The sequence below is a fragment of the Dendropsophus ebraccatus genome, chromosome 13 (genome assembly GCF_027789765.1).
Source record: "Dendropsophus ebraccatus isolate aDenEbr1 chromosome 13, aDenEbr1.pat, whole genome shotgun sequence".
Lineage (NCBI taxonomy): Eukaryota > Metazoa > Chordata > Amphibia > Anura > Hylidae > Dendropsophus > Dendropsophus ebraccatus.
The window spans coordinates 40,967,369-40,978,790 of NC_091466.1; the positions used below are offsets into that span (position 1 = coordinate 40,967,369).

The 11,422-nt window shown below is 40.9% G+C and overlaps 1 long non-coding RNA gene across 1 annotated transcript; it reads right to left on the reverse strand.

The window, feature by feature from the left end:
- Nucleotides 1-202: 202 nt before the first annotated feature.
- Nucleotides 203-9,654, reverse strand: LOC138771346 (uncharacterized). Its single transcript, XR_011359601.1, has 4 exons — nucleotides 9,311-9,654; nucleotides 2,764-2,856; nucleotides 2,308-2,405; nucleotides 203-376 (listed from the first exon to the last, which is right to left on the reverse strand). It is a non-coding gene; the product is annotated as an uncharacterized lncRNA (long non-coding RNA).
- Nucleotides 9,655-11,422: the final 1,768 nt, after the last annotated feature.

Below are 11,422 nucleotides of genomic sequence, written 5' to 3' on the forward strand. Positions count from 1 at the left end.
TCCAATGCACTCTAGGAACATTTCTGTGTACTTGTGAAGCTAATGTATAGATAAAAATATGGAGCTTACAATTGAGTATCTGGAGACAGCAGGAGAGCAATCACAAGCTTGCCATCACTGAATGGAAGCCTTCATTGTATTTCCAGGGAATAGGAATTTTTTCTGGTCATATGATGATCACACAGATCTATGGCTCATTGCCTTACAGTTATGAGAAATTACATAACCACAATATACTCCAGAGGGTACATGCCATCACCCTCTTGGGTTCTTGATCTGAGCTCCTGCTGTGCCTTTAATAGGAAGTATAGTATGATCATATCCTTGAGGGTATTTTAATAGAACTTTCATCAGAGTGTGCTTGGTTTACGACCTGCTGAAATAAAAATAAGCTAGATATAAAGAATAGTTGGCATTCAATGACTGCAAGCAGAAATATTTAAGGCCCTGATGAAGACACTGTATAAGGAAATTGCATAACTTATTTAAATAATGAATAATCTAGAAGTTATCCAGAATTAGAAAAACATATTTGCTTCCTTCCTCAAGCTACCCGTGAAAATGAGCTTTATTTTTCTAATTCTGTATCACCATATGAATCAAAAGGGGGCGCCAGCATCTGAAGAACTCAAGCAAGTGTTTCCAACAGGTGCTGCACCAACCCCTTTACTATAAGCATGTATAAGTTAAATAGGGCACCCTAAGGCGCCAATAGTTACTCTCACTATCAGTCACTCGTGTAACAGATACATCTTCTTCAAAATGCAACTGATGTTTTTTTCTCTCCTTGCACCTGTCAAGAAGCTTGTGGGTTTTATGCTGACCAATAGGAGGTTCCCTTTTCTTCTCTACTTATTCTCTCTCTTTTTTCACTTACAGGCAGGCATACTACAGGCCCCTGTAGGAGGAGTTTCACTGGTGGAGGAAGTACAGTTCAGTCTGATTCTCAGGGAGAGAGTACACACAAAAACCAAGTTCCTGAAGAAGCTAAGCCTGGGCCAGGCTGATGCCAGGACCCCTGTCAGGGACGCAGTTCACTTGAGTCTAGCCACGAGTGTAAACAGATGCAACTAGAGACCAACAGTTCCTTCAGTAAAACCACTGTATCTATTATGCAATGCTAAACATACAACAGGGAGAGTAGCCACCGAAGAACACCCTGACGCACACCAGGAACATGTTTAAACAGAGCATGGCAGTATCCTGAACAAGATAGGAACTAGCTTCAGTAGGACAAAGCAACTGGTATATAAAGATATACGTTTCCTACTGTGCAGGTAACCAGGAAGACTTGGACACCTAGCTACACCCAGATAACCATGGCTGGGGCTCGTACTACCCTACTGGTTCTACGCCACCAGAGGGCAGAAGGCCGTCAGACAGTGTCTAAATGTTAGTACTTTTCTACTCTGTTCTACTCTTCACTCTAAAAAGCACCACTACAACTACATTTCTTACTTCTCTCAAGCACCTTCCTCAAACACTAAGGTCAAGTATTCAAGTGTCAAGATAATTTTCTTGTGAAACTGTGTACTATAACCTGCAATGTTCTACAGTAAAGCTGTTATATTTTTATACTACGCACGTGACTCTGTCATCTTCTGTCTGCACCAGCACCTGTACACACACCACCACACACCTTGGGTTATTTTCCCCTGTTTTGTAGGTGGAGGTACCAACAGTCTGGGTGGGTCAGTTGCCACTCAGGAATGCCTTGACAAAAGCCCAAGGGACCCGCAACAGCAGGTTACCGATTATTTGGGGAACACAATCAGTCATACTAAACAAGCAGGCACCAACATCACACTGGCGTCACAACACTTACATCAGTGGCTGAGCTCACAACCAGGCTAACCACCATCTTCCACCTGAACCAACCATCACACTGACATCACTTGTCTGGAGCAGGAAAGGAGCGGAGAGACAGAAGCCGCTGGGCTGCAGCAGGGAAGCTGTGTATCAGGCTGCCTGCAGTGGAGGATCCCTTGATAGCTGCATATCAAAGTTCCAGGAGGAGAAAGACACTGAAAGCAATTTGAAAGAGAATTCTTTTGTTTTTCACATGGGGGCTGCTGCACAGTAGGGGAGGCCTTTGCTATATGAGAGCTGCTGCACAGAGGGTATCTAAACTATATGGGGATGCTGCACAGCAGGGGGGGGGCCTTAACTATATGGGGGCTGCTGCATGGGGGGGCTTTAATACATGGGAGAGAAAGGCAAGGGAAAACACAGAGAATGGTGCCTCAGGTGATAATGTATGGCACAAAGAGTCTCACCTTAGAACCACTTGGGCTTTGTGTTAATTACCTCAGTGATCGGGGTATAGGTTGTCTGGAGGTTGGCTGCAAGCCATGTAGGTCAGGTGTCCGGGATGCTCGCAAAGAAAAATGGGGCCTATACAAGTGCTGAAATAGAAAAAATACAGACCAAAATGTAACAATTTTGGTATAAAAAAAAACGGCTTTATTGTGAAACATCACATCAGTATGAATAATGCGTTTTGGGGATCACCCCTTCGCCACATCCAAAATATATCTGAAACCTTATTCCCCATTTACAATACTGGATGCAGAATATCAATAAACATTATATGGGTCCTGCAGTGATGCTGAGCTCCTGGATTCAAACCTAACCAGGACAACATCTTCATAGAGTTTGTATGGGTTTGCTCCCACACTCCAAAATAAATATAAAAGATTAGAAGTGTGAGTTCCATCAAACATATAAAAATAAATCAGGGTAAGAAAGAAATCCGGCACTCACCCATAAATGTGAAGCTGTGTGGTTTATTTCAGCATAAATTAAAGTAGGGAGGTATGGTGTCCTGGGATGGCCGATGGAAATTTACCCTTCATTCTATGAAAAAAGACACATTTTTTTATTAGTAAATATTTGTTCATCTCCATTGTATATTTGGGTTAATATAATAATCTTTAACTTGGAATAACCTTTAAATTTTACCAAAAATACTCAAAATCAGAAAAAGGTAATAAGACAGAGGACAGTTTTCAAAGCGATGGACGGTTGGGAAGATTTAATCAGAGAATTGTTCTCCTATGCTAAGACCATAGGACTGTTAATAGATACATTAGTGATCGACTAACCTGATTTTTTCCCCTACCTTGAGAGAATGCCGTGTAATAACTCAGCCCTTTCCTTCACTCGACCTATAAAAATAGTTTGTTAGTAGCAGCTCATGAGAATCCTTCGGGGTCCTTTTCACACTTGTAATTGTCTATTAGCATAGGAATAATCATAGAAAATTCCATCATGCCTGTTCCCCAGGGGAAAGAAGTGCCAACCTTTAGGACACGACCTTCACATCCATTCGTGAAGCTTTAAGACTAAATTAAATTATCCTGTCACTGGCATCACGTTCATCTGTCAGCTTAATCCTTCTCATTTTTTATAAATTACATCGAGATGTTTTAGAATATAAATTTAGCCTTGATCTTCATTTCGATGCTTGGGTTGAACCCTTCTTCCTCCAGTTCAAAATTTTTAGGAAAAAAAATTTCTTAAAAGAAGATTGATACTGATGGTGTCCACATGGGTTGACTTTGCATTAAGCTGGAGTTAGGTATGCATTATTCTGTTTCTGTTTTTTCAATTCAGACCTAGCTGTAGGGGAGACAAGGTCTCAACCACAATGAGGGCTGAATGCTTAATGTTGACCTCTAGATAATCGAGGGGGGTGGGGGCAAGCTTGTTACTTGCTCTCTTAAAGCAAAAAACAACCTTAGCTTATATTTAAGGATCCCTTAACCTGGAGCTCTATCTAATAACCATCAATAAATCAGCAAAAAGAAGAAAACTTTCAGCATCTACTGCAAAGGTTTCTCAGACACCACCAAAGGGAAAATAAAGACAATAGAAGAATGACTACTACTCTGAGAATCAAGATTGGGGCAGACATACCATATATTGCACAAAAGGTTAGCACATTGTATTAGAATGTCTACTAAGTTTTTCAAGATCTAAACTTCCATACTATTTTTTTGAAACAAGGAAGTCCCCTGTAGACAATAAAGAGAAAGGTAGAAGATAGGATAATATGATGTCTTGGGTTGGTACAATCGCTGATAGTAGCACATCAGAACATATCTTGCTCAGATCTTGCCTATGGCAATATTACATATCTATCACTGGTTTTCTTGCCTTAGGGTCATGTCACATTTAGTCTACACTAAAACAGGCCCTCTTGTACATGCTGGATTCTTTTCACATTCAAGAGGATGCTACCTACCGATGATCGCAGAATTTAAAGGGCCAACAATACAAGTTGCCCCCATCAAATCTGTCATGAGGAACAATAGCAGTATGATCTGCTAGCATCATGGTATACAGCAGGAGGAGCTGTGCTTGATATGTATTGGGAAAAAGATTTAGAATAACTTTTATTTATTTATTCATTTCAATTCCTGCCCATTCTGGGCTTGGGAGTCCATGTTGTATTTACCACGCAGCTTCTGTTTGCCACCATCCAGTCCCCTTTATCTGTTCTTACTGATTCCAAAATAAGCACTTGGGAGAAGAACCAGTTTAACCAATCAATGGGCAACCTGGCATTGGCTGAGCTGGCAAGACTTATGTTGCATATTTTTTTCTATTCCCTCCTATTTCGGAAGCATGCTAATTTTTACACAAGGGCTATATAACAGGTTGTTGCCTGACAAATACTGCGATGGTTACCAGATAGAGCCTTAATGCTTAAAGGACCCAAAATCATATTCTGATGGCTTACCCTGAGGACAGACCATCAATATATTAAGTGTATTGAATCCTTTTAATACATGACAACCCTTTTAACCCCTTCCCGTCAGTAACATGTATATATACGTTCCTACTGCACATACCCCGTGCAGTAACCACTGACGAGATTACTGATTTGTGCGGTACTGCTGCAGTGAGAGCGGTCCCGCACACATCAGTGTGTCCGGGGCCGGAGGTAATGAGAGGCAGCTGCGATCCCGCTGCTGCGTCTCATTAACCCCTTAAACGCTGCGATCTATAGCGATTGCGGTGTTTAAAGAACTCAGTGACAGAACAAGCATCTGTCACTGAGTGATCGGGACCACGGGGCATGGCTGCAGGGGTCCCGATAGCTTGTGCCGACAGGCGGGGGTAAGCTCCTTACCTCCATCCTGTCGGATCGGCGATCCATGTAGAGTCTGCTCTCAGGCAGACTCTATACATAGATCGCCAATAACACTGATCTATGCTATGCTATGGCATAGCATAGATCAGTACATGCAATCTATTGATTGCATATTTTACAGTAATACAATGTGTACAAAAAAAAAAAAGTTTAATAAAAAAAGTTTTAAAAAAAGTGTTAAAAAAACCCATATAAACCCCCTCCCAATAAAAGTTTAAAATACGCTCCTTGCCCATAATAAAAATAAAAATATTAAAAAATAAAATTGTCCGATCTATTTAAATATAACATTATTGTTCTCGCATGGTGAATCGTGTAAACGGAAAAAAAAACACCAGGATTGCTAATTTTAATAAATTATATATCAGAAAAAAAATGTATAAAAAGAGATTAAAATATTCAGTTACACCAATATAATATTAATAAAAACTAGAGATCATGGCGCAAAAAAATGACACCCCAACCAGCCCTGTAGGTGGAAAAATAAAAGCGCTATGGCTCTTAGAAGGCGGGGAGGAAGATTGCATTAATCTGACCCAGACTTTTGTGCATCAAAGGGCTGTGTCTTGAAGGGGTTAAAGACATTTCAAGTTTTATTTTACCTTCCTCATCTCAGCTGCAGCAGTGACGGATGTGAGAAACATAGGAAGGTTGCTATATCTATATATTTTTTTCCAGTTTTTCCCAGGTTAAAAAGGTTTAAAACTTGGAATCACAATCACAAAAAATAAACAGTCTCAGATAATACACAGTTTACAACTCTTCTATAGCTAATGTTTTTTTCTTTCTTATACCCCCTCGCTAGCTAGGCCCCTGTATGATAATGTACACTGGTATTTGAAATCAGGTGTAAGAGGTAAAGAGGTGTAAGAGGTACTACAGAGGAAACAAGGGGGGACATTTATGACTGTTAAGGCTAGAGAGTGCACCAAGGAGAAGGCGCAGATTCACCCCTTCTCCCTGGCATATGCCTGCCTATGCCCCACTTGCCCGATGGGCGGGCAGGGAGGGCTCGGAGGAGCACTGCCTCCTCCCACACCTCATTTATTATGATTTACGCCTGTTCACAGGTGTAAATCATGATCCAAATCTACACTTGCTGGAAGCAGGTGTACATTTGGTATACTGTGCGCAGGGTTGGCCACCCAACTGGCAAGATTTGCGTGCACCTCTTAGTGAATTTGGCTGGGAGAAAGGGGGTGGGGCCTAAGTTAAGACTGGCGTACTCTAAATCAATGTCCCCCAAAATGTTTTCAAATCAACTGGTAGCAGAAAGTCATACAGATTTTTAAATGACTTCTGTTAAAAAATCTCAAGTACTGTTGTAGGTCCTGCAGGAGGTGGTGCATTCTTTCCAGTTTCACACAGAGTTCTCTACTACCACCTCTGTTCATGTCAGGAACTGTCCGGAGCAGGAAGGGTTTTCTATGGGAATTTGCTTCTGCTCTGGACAGTTCCTGTCATAGACAGAGGTGGCAGCAGAGACTGGGTCAGACTGGAAATAATACATCACTTCCTGTAGAGCATACAGCAACCAATAAGTACTGGAAGACTTGATATTTTTTAGAAGTAATTTCAAATCTGTGTAACTTTCTGACACCAAAGGATATGAAAACATTTTTTTCTCTGGAGTACCCCTTCAACCCTAACCTACAACTTTTTCACAAGACTCCAGTTAATACACCTTTTGCTTTTTCTCCTGAAATGTAATCCCTAAAATCAGAACAAAATGAGATTGCGGGTAAAAACTCCAGTTTTGGCTGAGTGATAAGTGATCGTAAATTCAGCATTATACATATACATTTTATTTTACTTTTTTATCTCCATGAAAAATAAATACCGTGGCACATTTTATGTCTAAGTTATAAAGTTTTATTGGATTTTTGCATAGGAATCACATTCAGATGAGGTTTGGTTTCTCTCTTTCTAAATCTATGCATTGGGAATACAATTATGAATTACTTTGTGGCAGGCTGCAAACAGTATTTTATTTGCAAAAAGCCCCTGTTGGTAAATAGACGTCTCCATTTTTCGCCTCTTAATTTATGTCTTTTGTAGCTTTAGCTTTTGAATTTACTATTAAACATGTCACCATATAAACGACTCTGTCTAGTAGCCCATATTTTTATTTTAGTACGTATTTTATATAAATTGACATTAGCTGCAGCCTCTTGACGTTGACCCTAACAAACCCCCCCTCCCCAAACAACATTAGTCGGGAATTATTATAGTAGTTACGATGTTAGTTTTCTGTTATTTGTGCCTAAAATTCCGAGTACATGAAAATCATAGACTTTTATTTCTTTTCCAGCAGAGAATATGTTTAGAAAACGGCTCCTAAGGGGATACTACTTGCAAGCGGGGAAAAAATGCTATTCCCAGAAGATGTAAATCTTTCATTTTTGTAGTGTCTGAAGAGAAAATAAAATTATAGAAGAAAACACAGAGTGTCGCTGTTAAGTAGCCGAGCGCCGACGGAACATTTTTCATGTTGATGAAATTTTTCCAGCTTGAATATAATGTAACATATTACCTGAGATTGGATCTTAGAGGCTGAGACACAGCCTGTAATTTGCAATTAATTTTCGGATATATAACTTTTTTGTCCTGCAAGCTGTAGATTTTCTGCTTTCGCGGTCTTGACAGGAGAATAAAAAAAAAAGTATATCAGACTGAAAGTACAGTATATCTTATATCACGGTGGGTAATGAATATCTCTGCTGGGGCTATGGATATGTACTAATATTATTTGTCCCAAAAAGACCTGCATGGTCTAAATGAAGGCTGTAAATGTAGAAATCTGTGGGAGCATACAAGTGTACAAATAGCTGTTATATACAATTGCAGTGACCTAGGGTTAAAGAAGCACTATAAAGAGAAAAAAAACTGTTTATATATACAGTAAACTGGTGTCAGAAAGTTATACAGATTGGTAAGTAATGTCAATTTAAAATCTTAAGTCTTCCTGTACTTATCAGCTGCTTTATGTCCTGCAGGAAGTGGTGTATTCTTTCCAGTCTGACATAGAGCTCTCTACTGCAACCTCTGTCTGTGACAGGAACTGTCCAGAGCAGTAGCAAATACCCATAGAAAGCCTCTCCTGCAGTTCTTGACATGGACAGAGGTGGGAGCAGAGAGCACTGTGTCATGGAATACACCAGTTCCTGCAGGATATACGGGAGCAGCCACCAGTTAGTTTTTTTCTTCATAGTACACCTTTAGGCTGGGTTCACACACAGTATATTTCAGGCTGTATTTGGTCCTCATGTCAGGTCCTCATAGCAACCAAAACCAGGAGTGGATTGAAAACACAGAAAGGCTCTGTCCACACAATGGTGAAATTGAGTGGATGGCCGTCATATAACGGTAAATAACGGCCATTATTTCAATACAGAAGCCATTGTATTAAGATAACAGAAAATATTTGCCATTAAATGGCGGCCATCCACTTGATTACAACATTGTGTGAACAGTGCCTTTCTGTGTTTTCAATCCACTCCTGGTTTTGGTTGCTATACAGCCTCAAATATACAGCCTGAAATATACTGTGTGTGAAACCAGCCTTAGGCTATGTTTACACTACGTATGAGACCGGCCGTTCCGTTCCGTGACTTAAGTACCGGCCGGATGATCTTTCCAACCGCAGGGTTCTGATGCAGGCGCATCAGTGCGCGCCCGCATCAGAACCCCCCACAGCACACAATGAAGCAAGCGGTCGGAGCCAATTGCTTCATTGTGTGAACTGACAGGTTTTCCTATGGCCGCAATTCATTAGATTGCGGCCGCAGAAAACTGACATGTTGGAGAGTATACGATGTGTAAACACTCAGGCCGGGATCCCATAGAAATGTAGGCAATGTTCCACACTGCATAAAGTACGGCCGTTGTTGCCGATGTAGTGTGAACATAGCCTTAAGTGCAGGATGATCAGAGGCCAGTAGGTTATTCAGAGAATGGTGGGAATGTGGAAAAGTTGTGATTGGTGAGTATCGTTGTTCAGACCGTCACTAATCATTAGACAGAGCCAGAAGGAGCACACAGATGAGTACCTCACTTCATTACTTCACACAGTGGCTGAAAATAAATTGCAGGGCGCCATAGGGTGAAAACTGTGAGACACAGGTGAAATTGTAACTTTATGTATACGCTCACCTTGAGATGTTGTACTAAGAGCACAACACCTATATGCGCTGTCAGTGGAGATGGAGGAGCCGCCGGTAGTAGATGTTGTTAGATTGATTCAGAGCCACTGGGTTCTAACACAGGAATCTTAGATGTGGAGGTGTCCAATTGCCGTGGTACGGTGAAGGTCGGAATTTTACCCCCTCTTGGTGCTGACCGGCAGTAGAAATTGTAACAGAAACTGGTAGTTTGTTAAAAGTACGTTTACAACAACCCGTTTCGGGGTAAAGGGACCCCTTTATCAAGTTAACAGAGACATATCATACTTGGTACAGGAGACGAGCTACATTTCAAGTCTATCAAGATCATTTTATGCAGCAAAACCAAGATCTCAGCGAGCTGGGGATTGTGCACTTCTCCCAGTTTTGTATAAAAATCAATGGGGGTCTAAACACACGAAACTGGCTCAGTTGTCAATGCAAACAATCAGATTCCACCTTTTTATTTTCCAAAGAGTCTGTGAGGGATGAAAAATGGAATCTGATTGGTTGCTAGGGACAACTGAACCAGTTTTACTTTACACAATGTTTGATAAATCTCACCCATATCTTCAGGACATGTCAATTTTTTTATTTATTTTTGTGACAAGTGACAAGTGACAAGTACGTGCAAAAAAAAAATAAAAAAAAATGGCTATAGCATGTGGAAATTATCAATAACTACCTGTTCAAACACCAGTGCCAGTGCTTCACGCTCATTATGCTAATAAGCAGAAATGAGTTTGTTATCCATAGAAAATCTCTGCTCATGTTCCCTTAAAGACATTGGGGGAGATTTATCAAACATGGTGTAAAGTGAAACTGGCCCAGTTGCCCCTAGCAACCAACCAGATTCCACCTTTCATTCCTCACAGACTTATTAGAAAATGAAAGGTGGAATCTCATTGGTTGCTAGGGGCAACTGGGCCACTTTCTTTTTACACCATGTTTGATAAATCTCCCCCATTGTATTTCCACTTTATCCAAAGAGGTAACCAAGTCATGTACAGCATAAGTGCCTTTTACAGTTAGAGGGGATGACAGCATACATAAGACATCATTTTCTGTCCCCTTACATGATTCGGCACTAGCTGACCTATTTACAGTACACCACTTACGAAAGTAAGTTCAGGTCACACAAATCCAATCACCCAGCAACCCTACCATTTCACCATAAGTCGTTTTGGAGCTTGAAAAAAACCCGTATGAACAATGGAGAACAAAGAAATTCCAAGCACATTTTACGTCGGTCATACGGTCCCTATTGGGCTTTAAGATAGCGATGCTAACCATTGATGTCGTTTGCTTGAAGTGTTAGGTACTTATGAGGTTAATACAGCAGTGGCTTATTACGGCTTACGCTCTACGTGACCATATTGGACATATAGTTGTTGCTCTCTTGGGGAAGTAAAGTAATTTTTTCAGGTTACAATAAAAATAGCTTCTAGTGGAGTGAATGAGCTGCAGAGCGCGATATTTAGCTTTAATAGTCATGGGATTGTAACAAGGATAGGCAGCAGCAGCTTGATAACATCATACATAAAAAATACCGGTATATTATTTCATGGGGATCTTACATTTAAATGGAGACACATTTAAACACATACCAGTTTACCCAAAGTTGCACCATTGTTTCTAGCCAAAGGGTATGTTCACACTGAGGAATAGCCAATAATTCAGCGAGGAATTGAAGAGGAAAGTTTTCTGCTTTAAAGGAGAAGCCTGTCGAAAATTTGTACTAAAGTATTGTATTGCGCCCCAAAGTTACACAAGTCACCGATATACACTTACGGGAAATACACATAAAGTGTTTTTTTTCCTGCACTTACTACTGCATCAAGGCTTCGCTTCCTGGATAAAATGGTGATGTCACTTCCTGGATAACATGGTGATGTCACGACCCGACTCCCAGAGCTGTGCGGGCTGTGGCTGCTGGAGAGGATGATGGCAGAGGGATGCTTAGTGTCCCTCCAGTGCCCTGTGTCCCCCTGCCATCATCCTCTCCAGCAGCCACAGCCCGCACAGCACTGGGAGTCGGGTTGTGACATCACAATGTTATCCAGGAAGGGAAGCCTTGATGTAGTAGTAAGTGCAGGGAAAAAAG